Genomic DNA, 11417 nt, shown 5'->3' with positions numbered 1-11417 from the left:
AACCATATCAATATACTGAGGAAACGGACTCAGTTAGTTTTGAACAATGATCAAAGGACAGTTATGAAACATGAATCTGAAAGGCTAGAATATGATATCGCAAATTAGAAAAAAATATTGTCCTCTAAAAACATTTGTAACCTGGGTGGGACTTGTCTGTTTCAGTGAATACTTTTTAAAGAGTGAAATATTCTAGGAAAATCTAAACTAGAGTTTTTTTTTTCTCCTCTGCTTCTGCAAAGAGCATATTTTCTCCCATATATTTGCTGAGCAATTTTTTATTATGAAAAATAGGTCATCTGTGGAAGAAAGAAGTCCTTTTCCAGTTGGATGACTTTTTAAAAGCTAGGCTATCTTAAGATTGGGAGTAAGAATAGCACAAGTCTGCTTAGTCAGAGTTTTGCTAAGATGGGATATATGTTCTCTAATGAGCAATAAGGAATGCTCAGGTTAATGTGCCTGCTAAAGGCTCAGAGACAAAAGGTTGGGCAGAGACTAGAGCTGGCATACTGAGTTTGAGAACCTAGATGCACGGGAAGGCTTTAAATGGAATATTAGTTATTTCTAAGATGGAGTGTGGCTCTATTATGGGCCTGTTGCACCTGAAGTTATTATATCCTGCCTGGAGTCATTTTTGGCCTTCCTGTTATTGGGATGACTAGTATCTAAAAGTCTATCTTTCTTGTTTCAGTGCAAGTTCCACTGTGGCAGATGCTTTATATTTGGGGTATAAGTCCTAAGAGATAAAGGAATGGAACCAATGTTTGTTAATCTACTCTGCTGTGCCAGACAATTGATATTCCCTGACTGATTTATTTTTATTTCCTGACCAAGTCTTTAATTATTTCATTCTACAAATACTGCTATTTCTCCAGTATGTGAATACTGACTGAGACAATGTGCATCATTTCTTGAGTTTCGTAGCAAAAATCTGGGAATTCGCTCATTTGTTCATTCATTCATCAAATATTTATTAGGTATTTACTAGTGTCAGGTACTATGTTGGACATTGGGTATAAAAGAGTGAAATGAAAGAGACATGGTCACTATCCTTCTGATACAGTCCAGGGGGATAGATTGATTTTAAATAAATACCTATATGTATATGCAATTACAAATTAAATAGTAATTTGTAGTAAATACCATGAAAGAAAAAATTCAAAAGTGCATGGAAGATAATAATGAGGAGAGGGGAACACAATTTAGATTGAACACATTTAAACAGAGAACTGAGAATAGTCAGGAGAGAGCTAGCCACATGAAGAGAAAGGATAAGAAAATTCTAGGCAGGAGGAAGGGCAGGTGTGATTATGCTGAGGTGGGAAACAACTCAGTGTGTTCAAGGTACTGAAAGACAACTGAAATATAGTGGGCAGGTTGAGAGTGATGCAAGATGAAGTAGTATTTAACTCTTTCTTGCCCATCACACTCAGTTAGTGTTTTTAAATGTAGGTTTTACTATTACTCGGGCATAGTGAGACTAACAGATCAGGAGACAACTGCTATTGAAAAGACAGTTACAAGAGGCAGGACATACCATGCCAAGCAGAGCCATATAGAGAAGCACCAGGGTTGATCAGGAGGCGGGCAGAGAAAGGGGAAAATATGAGAAAGGGCCTTTATTGTGGTTTTCAAGGAAAGGAACAAGTGAGACAGAGTGATCAGGCTTAGAATTTGCTAGTTTGAATAATTTCAATGGGCTCTGGGCACAGGGGCTTTTTCTCTAGTTGTCTGGTACCTGGTCCTTTGGTGATTAGGACAAGTGAATAATGGGTCAGAGTGTGAGAGCCTTGTGAGAACCCTATAAAGAAGGTAGTTGGAGTGTGGGATCTGGATTGGTTGGTTTGAACATGAAAAGCAAGTTTAGAAGCAAGTCTTTGCTATCTGTAGGAACTGGCTAGCCCTGGGAGGAGCAGTCTTCCCAGAGTCAGTAAGACTTCAAATGTCAAAGTATCAGAAATACAGGTAATAAAAAGGCATAATTATTACAATTAGTTCTTTTTCTTTCTTTTTGGTAATCTTCCTCTCAGTCATATCTTATTTTCTGTTTCTGCCCTAGTCACAAATTTAGACCCCTAATAATATGGATGCTAAATTTTTGTGTTAGATTTTTTAATCAATCTCTCTGTTTTCATTTTCTCTTTGCCTTTGATCCATGTCTCAAGACATCTATAAATTAGATTTAAAAACATTTTTTTAAATGTTCGTTAGCATTTATTTGATGCTAAATTTACTCCCAGGCCATAAGTTTTTGTTTCTTTAGTTTCTTTTGGGATATCTTTTCTTCTGTGCAACCGTCTCTCTGGTTTAGGAACAATCTGCTCTTTTCCAGTAAGGATCATTTCAGTGTGGCAGGGAGAGCTCATGAATGGGTTAACCCGCCCATGAGCTTTGTGAGTTCTGTACTGCACCTTGGGAGCTTTGTTGACCTGGATGTGTTCAATGACCAGAGAATCTACATTTAAATCCTTAAGTTCAGTATTACTCTCCGCGTTTTTAAGCATATGCAGCAAAAATTTAGCATTCTTTGTAGGCCACTGACCCTTTGTCCAACCCCACTGTTCGGCCTGGGCACACCTACCAGTTCCACCATTGTAATGACAGAATGGCACACATTGCTTCTGTAAAGTGACAACCTTCAGATACTTGGTGGCTTTTTGGATATGCATACACTTGATGTCCTGGGCAGTTTCATGAGTGAACATGAAGATTTGAAACTCTTGATTTGTATGATTTTGTGGGGTTTTCTGAGTCAAGTGAGTAGCAAACCATTTTCAGAGGTCACCTCAGGCTGCTTATGGAAAGAGGAAGACTAGATTTAAAAATTTTTATTTTCATTAAAAATTCTAAAAATTTGAAGGAATATTTAGAGATAACATAGTCTAACTTACTGTATTAGTCGAACTAGTGAATCTCTGTTGCAGACAATTCCCAAATCTTAATGGACAACCCCCAAATCTAAGTGAGATAACACAATAAAGATTTTATTTCTTACTGGGTCAATCTCAAATTTCCAGAAAAAAGAATCTGAGTGCCTAACTTGGACTAACTTGTTTTCTTTGTCCGATCAACTGAGGCCATGGAGGGGACAGTTAAGTACTTTAAACATGGGTGCAATGGTCATTTTTGTGGATTGGTGCCATTTACACAGTAGGGAAAATGAGCTGGGCATATACCATCAAACTAGGTGTTATTTAGGCAGCCATTTTTACTTAATATGATATATCTTTATATATTTGAAGAAAATCATCCTCTTCTTTCCCACCAGCTTAATTTTTTTCTTAGAGTAAATATTGTCTGCTTTCTAGAGCCTGCACAATCCAGGTTATTTATACTAGCTCATCAACTTCCTTCCTAAAATTTCAATTACGAACTTCTTTCAAACTTTAATCACTTATGAAGAGGTCCTAATCAACTCTACTCCTTACTCACAACTCTCTAGTTTTCAGTTCTTACATGGCTTACTCTACTCAATCAAGCAACCCTTAATCTTGCTTGCACAGTTTCATTGCATTAATCTTTCACTTTTAAAATTCCATGTCTTGCTTTATATCTTTCACAAAAATTAACTCGGTTTGGACCACAGATCTCAATGTAAAATGTAAAACTATACAATTCCTAGATGATAATATTGGAGAAAATTTAGATGAACTTATGTATGGTGATGCATTTTTTAGATACAACACCAGAAACTGAACTTAATTAAAATTTAAAAAACAAAAAAATCTGTGCTGTAGAAAACAACATCAAGAGAATTAGAAGACAAGCCACAGACTGGGAAAAAATGTTTATAAGAGACACATCCGATAAAAGATTGTTATTCAAAATATACAAAGAACTTAAAACTCAACAATATGAAAATAATTCTGTTAAAAAAAATGGGCCAACGATTTTAACACACCTCACCAAAGAAGAGATAAAGATGAAAAATAAGCATATAAAAGAATGCTCTATATCATATATCATCAGGAAAATGCAAATTCAAACAACAATGAGATGCCACTATACATCTATTAGAATGGCCAAAATCCAAAACACTGACAATACCAAATGCTAGTGGAAGATATGGAGCAATAAGAACTCTCATACATTGCTGGTGAGAGTGCAAAATAGTACAGCCAGTTTGGAAGCTGGTTAGGCGATGTCTTAAAAAACTAAATATACACCTACCATACAATTCAGCAGTTGCACTCCTTTGTATTTACCCTCAAAAAGTAGAAAATTTTTGTCCACACAAAAACAAGCACACGTATATAGAAGCTTTACTTTGCCAAAGTTTGGAAGCAACTTGTCCTTCAGCAAGTAAAAGGGTAAATAAACTGTGGTACATCAAGACAATGGAAATATTAATTGGCTCTAAAAAGAAATGAGCTATCAAGCCATGAAAAGACGTGGAGGAACTTTAAATACACATTACTGAGTGAAAGAAGTCAATCTGAAAAAGCTACATATTTTATGATTCCAACTGTAGGAAATTCTGGAAAAGGCACCACTACGGAGAAAAGAAAAAAATTTGATGGTTTTCAGGGGCTGGAGTATGGAGAGATGAATAGCCAGAGCATAAAGAATTTTGAGGACAGTGAAAATACTCTGTATGATATTTTAAAGATGAATGTATGTCATTATACTTTAGTCTAAATCCATAGAATATACAACACCAAGAGTGAATTGTAAAGTAAACTACAGACTTTGAGTAATGATTATACAAACATTGATTCATTCTTGGTAAAACAAACAAACAAACAAACAAACAAAAAGAAAAAAACATACAATTCTGGTGAGTGATTCAAAACGGAGGAGGCTATGCATATGTGGGAGCAGGGAATATACGGGAAATCTCTATACCTTCGCCTCAATTTTGTTTAGGGAACCTAAAATTCCTCTAAAAAAATAGTCTTAAAAATAATTCCTTGTCTTGCCCCACTGAGGATGAAGACCAGGTCTTCTTCTCCCTTTGGATTCATCACAACAGTGCTAATTCCCTCCTGAATCTTCTTGAAAGATGTAATAATCTTTCCTCCTCAGGAGTATTTTTATGTCTGTAGAAGGCAATAAAAATTCAGTTATCTCTTGATTCTGTATTGTGCTTTGTGTTTTAATTGGTCTAAGAGATGGTGTAGTTTATTCATAAGAAATGGAAACTCCAAGTTATTATTTATTGAGGTTCACTATTTGCTAGGAGCACTGCTATGCACTATTGTGTACATTTTCATTTAATCTTCACAACAAGCCTATGAGCCTACTAATATTATTTCCAAGATCACACAGCTAATAAACGAGTTTATCTAATTCTGGAAACCAAGTCTGTCTAAGTTTCCAACTCTTGCCTCGACCACAACTTTGTACTGACATACATTAATAAATTGGCTAAATTGACATTCCCATCGCAGGTTTGTACTTTCTCAGTCCTCATCATTTTTATTATGGATGCCTCATCCCACCTTCTCGCCTTCTCCACTGTGGGTTGTATTGATCATAAAGCATATCTGTTTGGTTAAAGGAAAAAAGCTATTTGGTTTAGTAGACAATTTAGTCTGGTTTAGAATACATTAGGTCAGTAAATTTAGGGGGACATTGAAAATAAGAGACAAGTTCCCCAGTGTTTACATTCCTGTGACTCAAGAATGAAGAGAGCCAAGAACAAAGCTGAAGTTTAGCCAGGAGAAGGAAGGTCCAACTATAACTGAACTATGAAGGCGCTGTTCCCAGTTGTCTGGGTTTTAGGATCCTCACCTCGATTTCCTAAGGAAAACAACGTGCAAATGAAATAATAATAGTTCTGAATGAAGTAATCTGTGTAATTAGGGCTGAAGTCACTGGTAGTATAGTTAGCTCCATTTAGAGAGTGATCTTGGTGATGGTTTGGGAGTCATTTGTATCACAGCTAAGGAGAAGACCATGAGTACAAACATGATGTGTAAATCAGAATATTTATACTAACTGAACTTAAGTGCATCTTAGGTACTGTGGGTTTGTTAATGTGCCACTGGACAGATTTGGTTAGTCTAAGGATAAACTGAAAAGTCGTTAGTCCATGTGGCCGTAACTGTTTCATCTGATACTGTAGTTGTGTAAACCTGTCAGCACTGGGCGATCATGGAGTTTGTCTTCCTGCTGGTTTTTAGAATTGAACCTGTATTACTAGGTATTCTATATAGTTACTAATAGTTTAATAATGGTTATTGTAAAATATTGTTATTATAGTTATCAATCCAGATAGTCCCCTTGTATATGCCGTCGCTAGTTTCTTTCAAGAATGCCTGAGCCCACACAATGGCTTAAGATAGGAAAGGAGTCAAAATTCACTGCTGTCTCTGGAACCCTTGTTCCATTGTAAACAATCTCTTCTACTCCCCACCCCAGGCCTTTCTCCATAGTGAGTCCTCCAGTTCTTGGCTTTAATTGAAATCTAAATCTCACAGGAAATAAAAAATGATTATGATGGTAAATGAGTGGGTACTGACTTGTCATTCAGTTGTCTCTAACACGACTTATGTGTAAGTGGCTGTCACACTTTAGTAAGCATCAGCAGTATTTGGAGATTTTCTGAAAACACCAATTTCTGAGCCCTACCCTTAGTTTCTGATTCAGTAGATGTAGAACTGAGCCTAAAATTTACATTTCTAACAAGTTCCTTAGTGATGCTAATGCTGCTGGGAACCACCCTGTGGTTCTCTCAGAACAACTGATAGAAATCTTCACTCTTTCACCCCAGGGAAAATGCTCATTGTCCTTTGCTACCCTTGACACCTGGCTGCTATATAACTTTGCCTAGTCCACATGCGCTTACCCAGAATTCTAGTACTATTGGGGTGTTCTTTGGGCGGTCTCTAGGCTGAGCCCCTAATTCTTTGTCCCTCCTGTCACTCATGCCTGACTAGCTACCTAACATTATTAAGTGGTACATTTAATGTCTTCAGTCATGATTGAATTGGCTCTAAATCCTGTACTTTTTTCCTCCCATTAAATTGCAATATCTTATCTTACAAAAGCAGACTTTTTGCTCCTCCAAATTTTCTTTCTCTCTTTTACACACACACACACACACACACACACACACACACACACACACACACACACACTTTTTTCCTGTCTGTCTCTGTCTCTTCTCGCTCTCACATGTTCTTACATCTCAGTACAAACTAAAAATATCCTGCTCATAAGACGCTCTGCCTTGTGTTAAGCCTTATGCTTATTTTGAGTTTAGTTGTGGTGAACATGTCTAAATTCTTATGTGTTAGTCTCCTATCTCCTGCTATATTACTCAGTTCATCTATTTTGTTCAATTCCATTCGACCCTTTAGAATCAGTTATCTTGACACTGGGAAGAAACGAACCTTCTTTCTTAAATATTTGGTGAATTGGACGAATTTATTCTGCCTGAAACAAAAAGTATTTTAATTTTTCTTGGGCAAGTTGGCTGCCCTGGGCGAGTGCTTCTCAAACTGAGCACACCACCTCAAATATTTGGTCTATCTTCTTTAAGCATCAATTTTACTTGAAGATTTACTTAAAGGGGAAGTAGGATATTGAAAAATGTAGATAGAAATCTTTGAAAAAGTAATTTTTTGTATTAAAGCAAATGTGAAAATATTATGGAATAGAATGAGCTATCCATTTGTATTTTTTAAGGTAAAGCTTTAATGAAATTTTGAGCTGCTGGCAAACCACTCATGGCAACTTATGGTTGAAACCATAGGCTTTGGAGCAAGACTTTGAATCCTTGCTCCACTCTTTTCTAGCTGCGTGTCCTTGGGCAAGTTGCTTAACCTCTTTGTGTCTCAGTTTCTCCTCATTTATAAAATGGAATTAATATCATCTGCCTCATAGAGTTATCATAACCATAAATGCAAGTATACGTTTAATAATACGTTAGAATCGTGGCTGGTACATAGTGAGCTCTCACTAATGTTATCTTTTTTCATTTTTATTTATACTTCCAGATGTCCCAGGAGCAATTCTTTTGTTCACCTCTGTTGTGAAGCCCTTCCCCAGGATTCTCTCCAATATGCTGCACATGCCTCTCTTCTGTTGGTCTTTTGTAATGTTTCAGGAATGCACTGTTTTCTTCTCTCTCTCTCTCTCTCTCTCTCTCTCTCTCTCTCTCTCTCTATTAAAAACAAAGAGTAGCTGTTTTAGGAACTTGGAAAGTGAAGGGGAATGACTCTCTATTTCATTCATGAAATAATCTAATAATTGAGAATAGTGTGCTATAGTTAGGATTTCAGAGGTAGAGATGTGAAGAATTTCAAACTCTCAACAACCCTTGGAACCAAACTTGGACCCACTGGTCATAAAATATGAAATCTGTAATTAAAACTTTCTCTTGTAGGACTTAGGATATGTGTAGTTTCATCTGGTTATGGCTTGTTTGGGAATAAATTTTCTGTCACAAATGAGGTTTAACAAAAAGTGTAGTGTCTCTGTTTAACATTATCTCTGCACTTTGCTTTTCCTTGTCAGCTTTAAAAGGAAGAGAAAAAAAGTAAGGCACCCTGTCATCCTGCCAAAACTTGGCAGAGGAATTTGAGTGAGCAAAGATTTTCCACCTACAGCAATTTTTGAAGTGACTGCACAGTGAGGGTCTCACGGGCTATTCCTGATGCATTAGGACATTGTTTTATGTGAGAAAGCTAGGGGGCCTGGAAGCTACAGGAAAAGATCAGTGTAGGACTAGAGGTCACCTGTGCCCTGTTCTTTCTTGCCTCTTCTATCTGATATTTTCTTTGGCTCAATGGTCCGAGAATCTGGAAGCAGATACTCCATTTACCGTTGACATTGCTGGATCCAACTCTGCCATTACCTCCACTGCCAGAACCTAAACATTTGGAGGTCAGAGAGCAGGACAAGAGCAGCCTAGAGATTGGAAAGCAGTGGGAACTGACCCATCCTTTGCTATCTCCCTTCAACCACCAATATTTTCTAAGCTTGTGATTTTTTGCAACTAGAAATAAATAGCTTCTAGGCTCATTTTTGTAACTGGAAATAAAAACATATGAATATTGACCAAAACTTATAGTGACTGAGTGCCCCTAAGTTGCTGTGTACCATGCTAAACTCACAACAACATTATAAAGCATACATTATTATCTCTATATCAAAGGTGAACTTGAGGCTTAAAAGAAAATGTCGAGTAAATTATTCAAGGTCACAAGTAGGTCACTGTATTAGTCAGTGTTTTCCGGAGAAACGGAACCAGTAGGAAATGTATGTATTTATTATGACAAATTGGGTCTCACATTTATGGAGGCTGAGAAGTTTCATAAAAAGATAGTATTTGCCCTCAGGAAGCTGGAGACTCAGGAAAGCCAGTTGTGTAATTTAGTCTAAGTTTAAAGGCCAGCAAACCAGAAGAGCTGACACTGTGAATCCCAGACCAGGGGTAGGGGAAGATGAAATGAGTTTTCTCAGATCAAGTAGTAAGGCAAGGAAGGGATGAATTTCTTCCTTTTCTGCCTTTTGTTCTATTGTATCTAGGCCCTCAGTGGATTTAAAGAGGTCCACTCACACTGGAGAGAGCTATTTACTGAATCCACAGATTTAAACTGATCATCTGGAAACACCCTCACAGACATCCAGAAATAATGTTTAATCTGGGCACCTTAAAGCCAGTCAAGTTGACACATAAAGTTAACCAGCACAAGCCAGAGGTCCTGGGCATTGGAACAGATCTAACCATTGCATCAGAGCCTATTATATCAACTTGCTATCAATGAATAACTAACCATATCATACAAAAGCCTACATTTACTTCTATAGTGTCTATGAGTCATCCTGAGGGTTGGCTAATCTGAGCGGGGCTTGGCTAGATGGCTGACTGGGGTAGCTCTGTTCTGTGTGCTTCTCACCTTCTGCCTGAGACCAGCAGGTTAGCTTGAACATGTTTAAGAAGGAAATTGGAAATACACAAGGTCTCTTAAGGCCTGTGCTTGGGACTGGCACTCACTTCTGCCTCATTCTACTGGTCAAGGCAGGTCACAAGGCTGAGCCAAGGTCAAGAAGCAAAGAGATAGACTTCACCTCTGTGGGATATAGTGGCTATTCTGCTGCACTTCCGGATCCCTTTTCAGAACCAAGGTGCTTATTTCCTTAGATGCTGGGAATATTGTTTGCTGGTGATGGCTCACAGATAGCCCCTCCACCCTACCTCTGACTCTAATTCTCCCACTTCCACCCTCAAACCAGATTCCCATCCCCACTGCCTACTAGGAACTATCCTAGGTTGAAGGATGTTGCTTTGCCCAAAAGTGCCCCCATGGGCAACCCACATGCAGTAACTGGTCAGGTGTGAGAATACGAAGAGCTGACCTTTTGTCCCAATTTAAAACATCTTCGAAGGGCCCTTCCAACTCCATAGCTTCCCACTGGGTTGGCTGAAGCCCCAGTTGAAGCTAAGTTAGTCGCATTTTTCTCTCTGCCCAATCTTGCTTTCTTCACTTTGTTAAAAGTGCTGTTCCTAAGAGCATTCCTCAATAATTACTACTTGCATATCTAACCTTCCACATGGGAGGAATTCCAAAGACCATGGCAAAGGGCACAGATAAGTATGGGAAAGAATCACACCTAATAATGCGATTTACTACACCTTTGCATTTAATATTTAGACTAAACTGCATTCCAGCTTAGAATAAAAAGTATGTATTGGAAAAAACACTGAATTTCTGAAATGACCTAATATGTATTTAAACCATTGATATTGGACCTTGAAACATATTTGAGATAGAATTCAGTTTGCAAAGGCAGATGGTCCTGAAGAGTTGTGGACAAATGGAAACTTTGTAAACTGAATTAAATTCCAAGTGTGCAGTGGGAGTTTGGTATTCTAAAGTGAAAAATGAAGTGAATTGTTTTGTGGATAATCACTTAAATAACTTACTGATTTTTCTATGTCAGGTTTTATATATCAGCAGTTTATTTCATTTTTATAAACCCATTCCAGTTTTTTATAATTCCATAACATTATAGCATGTTATAATAAATTTATTTGGGGGCTCTGGTTTTTAGTGAATTTCCATTGCATTAATTTTAAACTGATATGAACCTTAGCAGTTTCAAGGGACTCTGGAAAGATCTGGGTATAGGTTTGTTGGAAATAGGCACTATGGAAATAATGAATAGAGCAGATGAATATCCCAGAAGAAGAAATTTTGGACCAAGTGGTGCTTCTCTAGTAAACAAGTAGGAACAGAGAAGTTGGATACTTTGCTCTACTCAGGAATGGGTATTGATAGGTCAGCTACAGCAGAAGGACTAGTCAGCAAGAAAATCACGTGTTCTAATAGAATATTGCTTACATGGCTTTTAGTGATTTCCCAGCCTCCTTGGACAGCTGGTTTCCAGTTGGGCATAGCTGGTAGGTAGCACTGGCAGGAGACTGGGAGGGAAGAGGAAAAGTCAGATTGTTCTTCCCCACTCTG

The 11417-nt window shown here is 37.7% G+C and overlaps 1 pseudogene; it reads right to left on the bottom strand.

The window, feature by feature from the left end:
- Positions 1-2230: 2230 nt before the first annotated feature.
- LOC111729375 lies at positions 2231-2799 on the bottom strand (annotated as a pseudogene).
- Positions 2800-11417: the final 8618 nt, after the last annotated feature.

This window comes from Pteropus vampyrus, unplaced genomic scaffold, assembly GCF_000151845.1.
Source record: "Pteropus vampyrus isolate Shadow unplaced genomic scaffold, Pvam_2.0 Scaffold260, whole genome shotgun sequence".
NCBI classification, from domain to species: Eukaryota; Metazoa; Chordata; class Mammalia; order Chiroptera; family Pteropodidae; genus Pteropus; species Pteropus vampyrus.
Note: the sequence above shows the minus strand (reverse complement) of the source record. Positions and strands in the feature narration are given on the sequence as shown.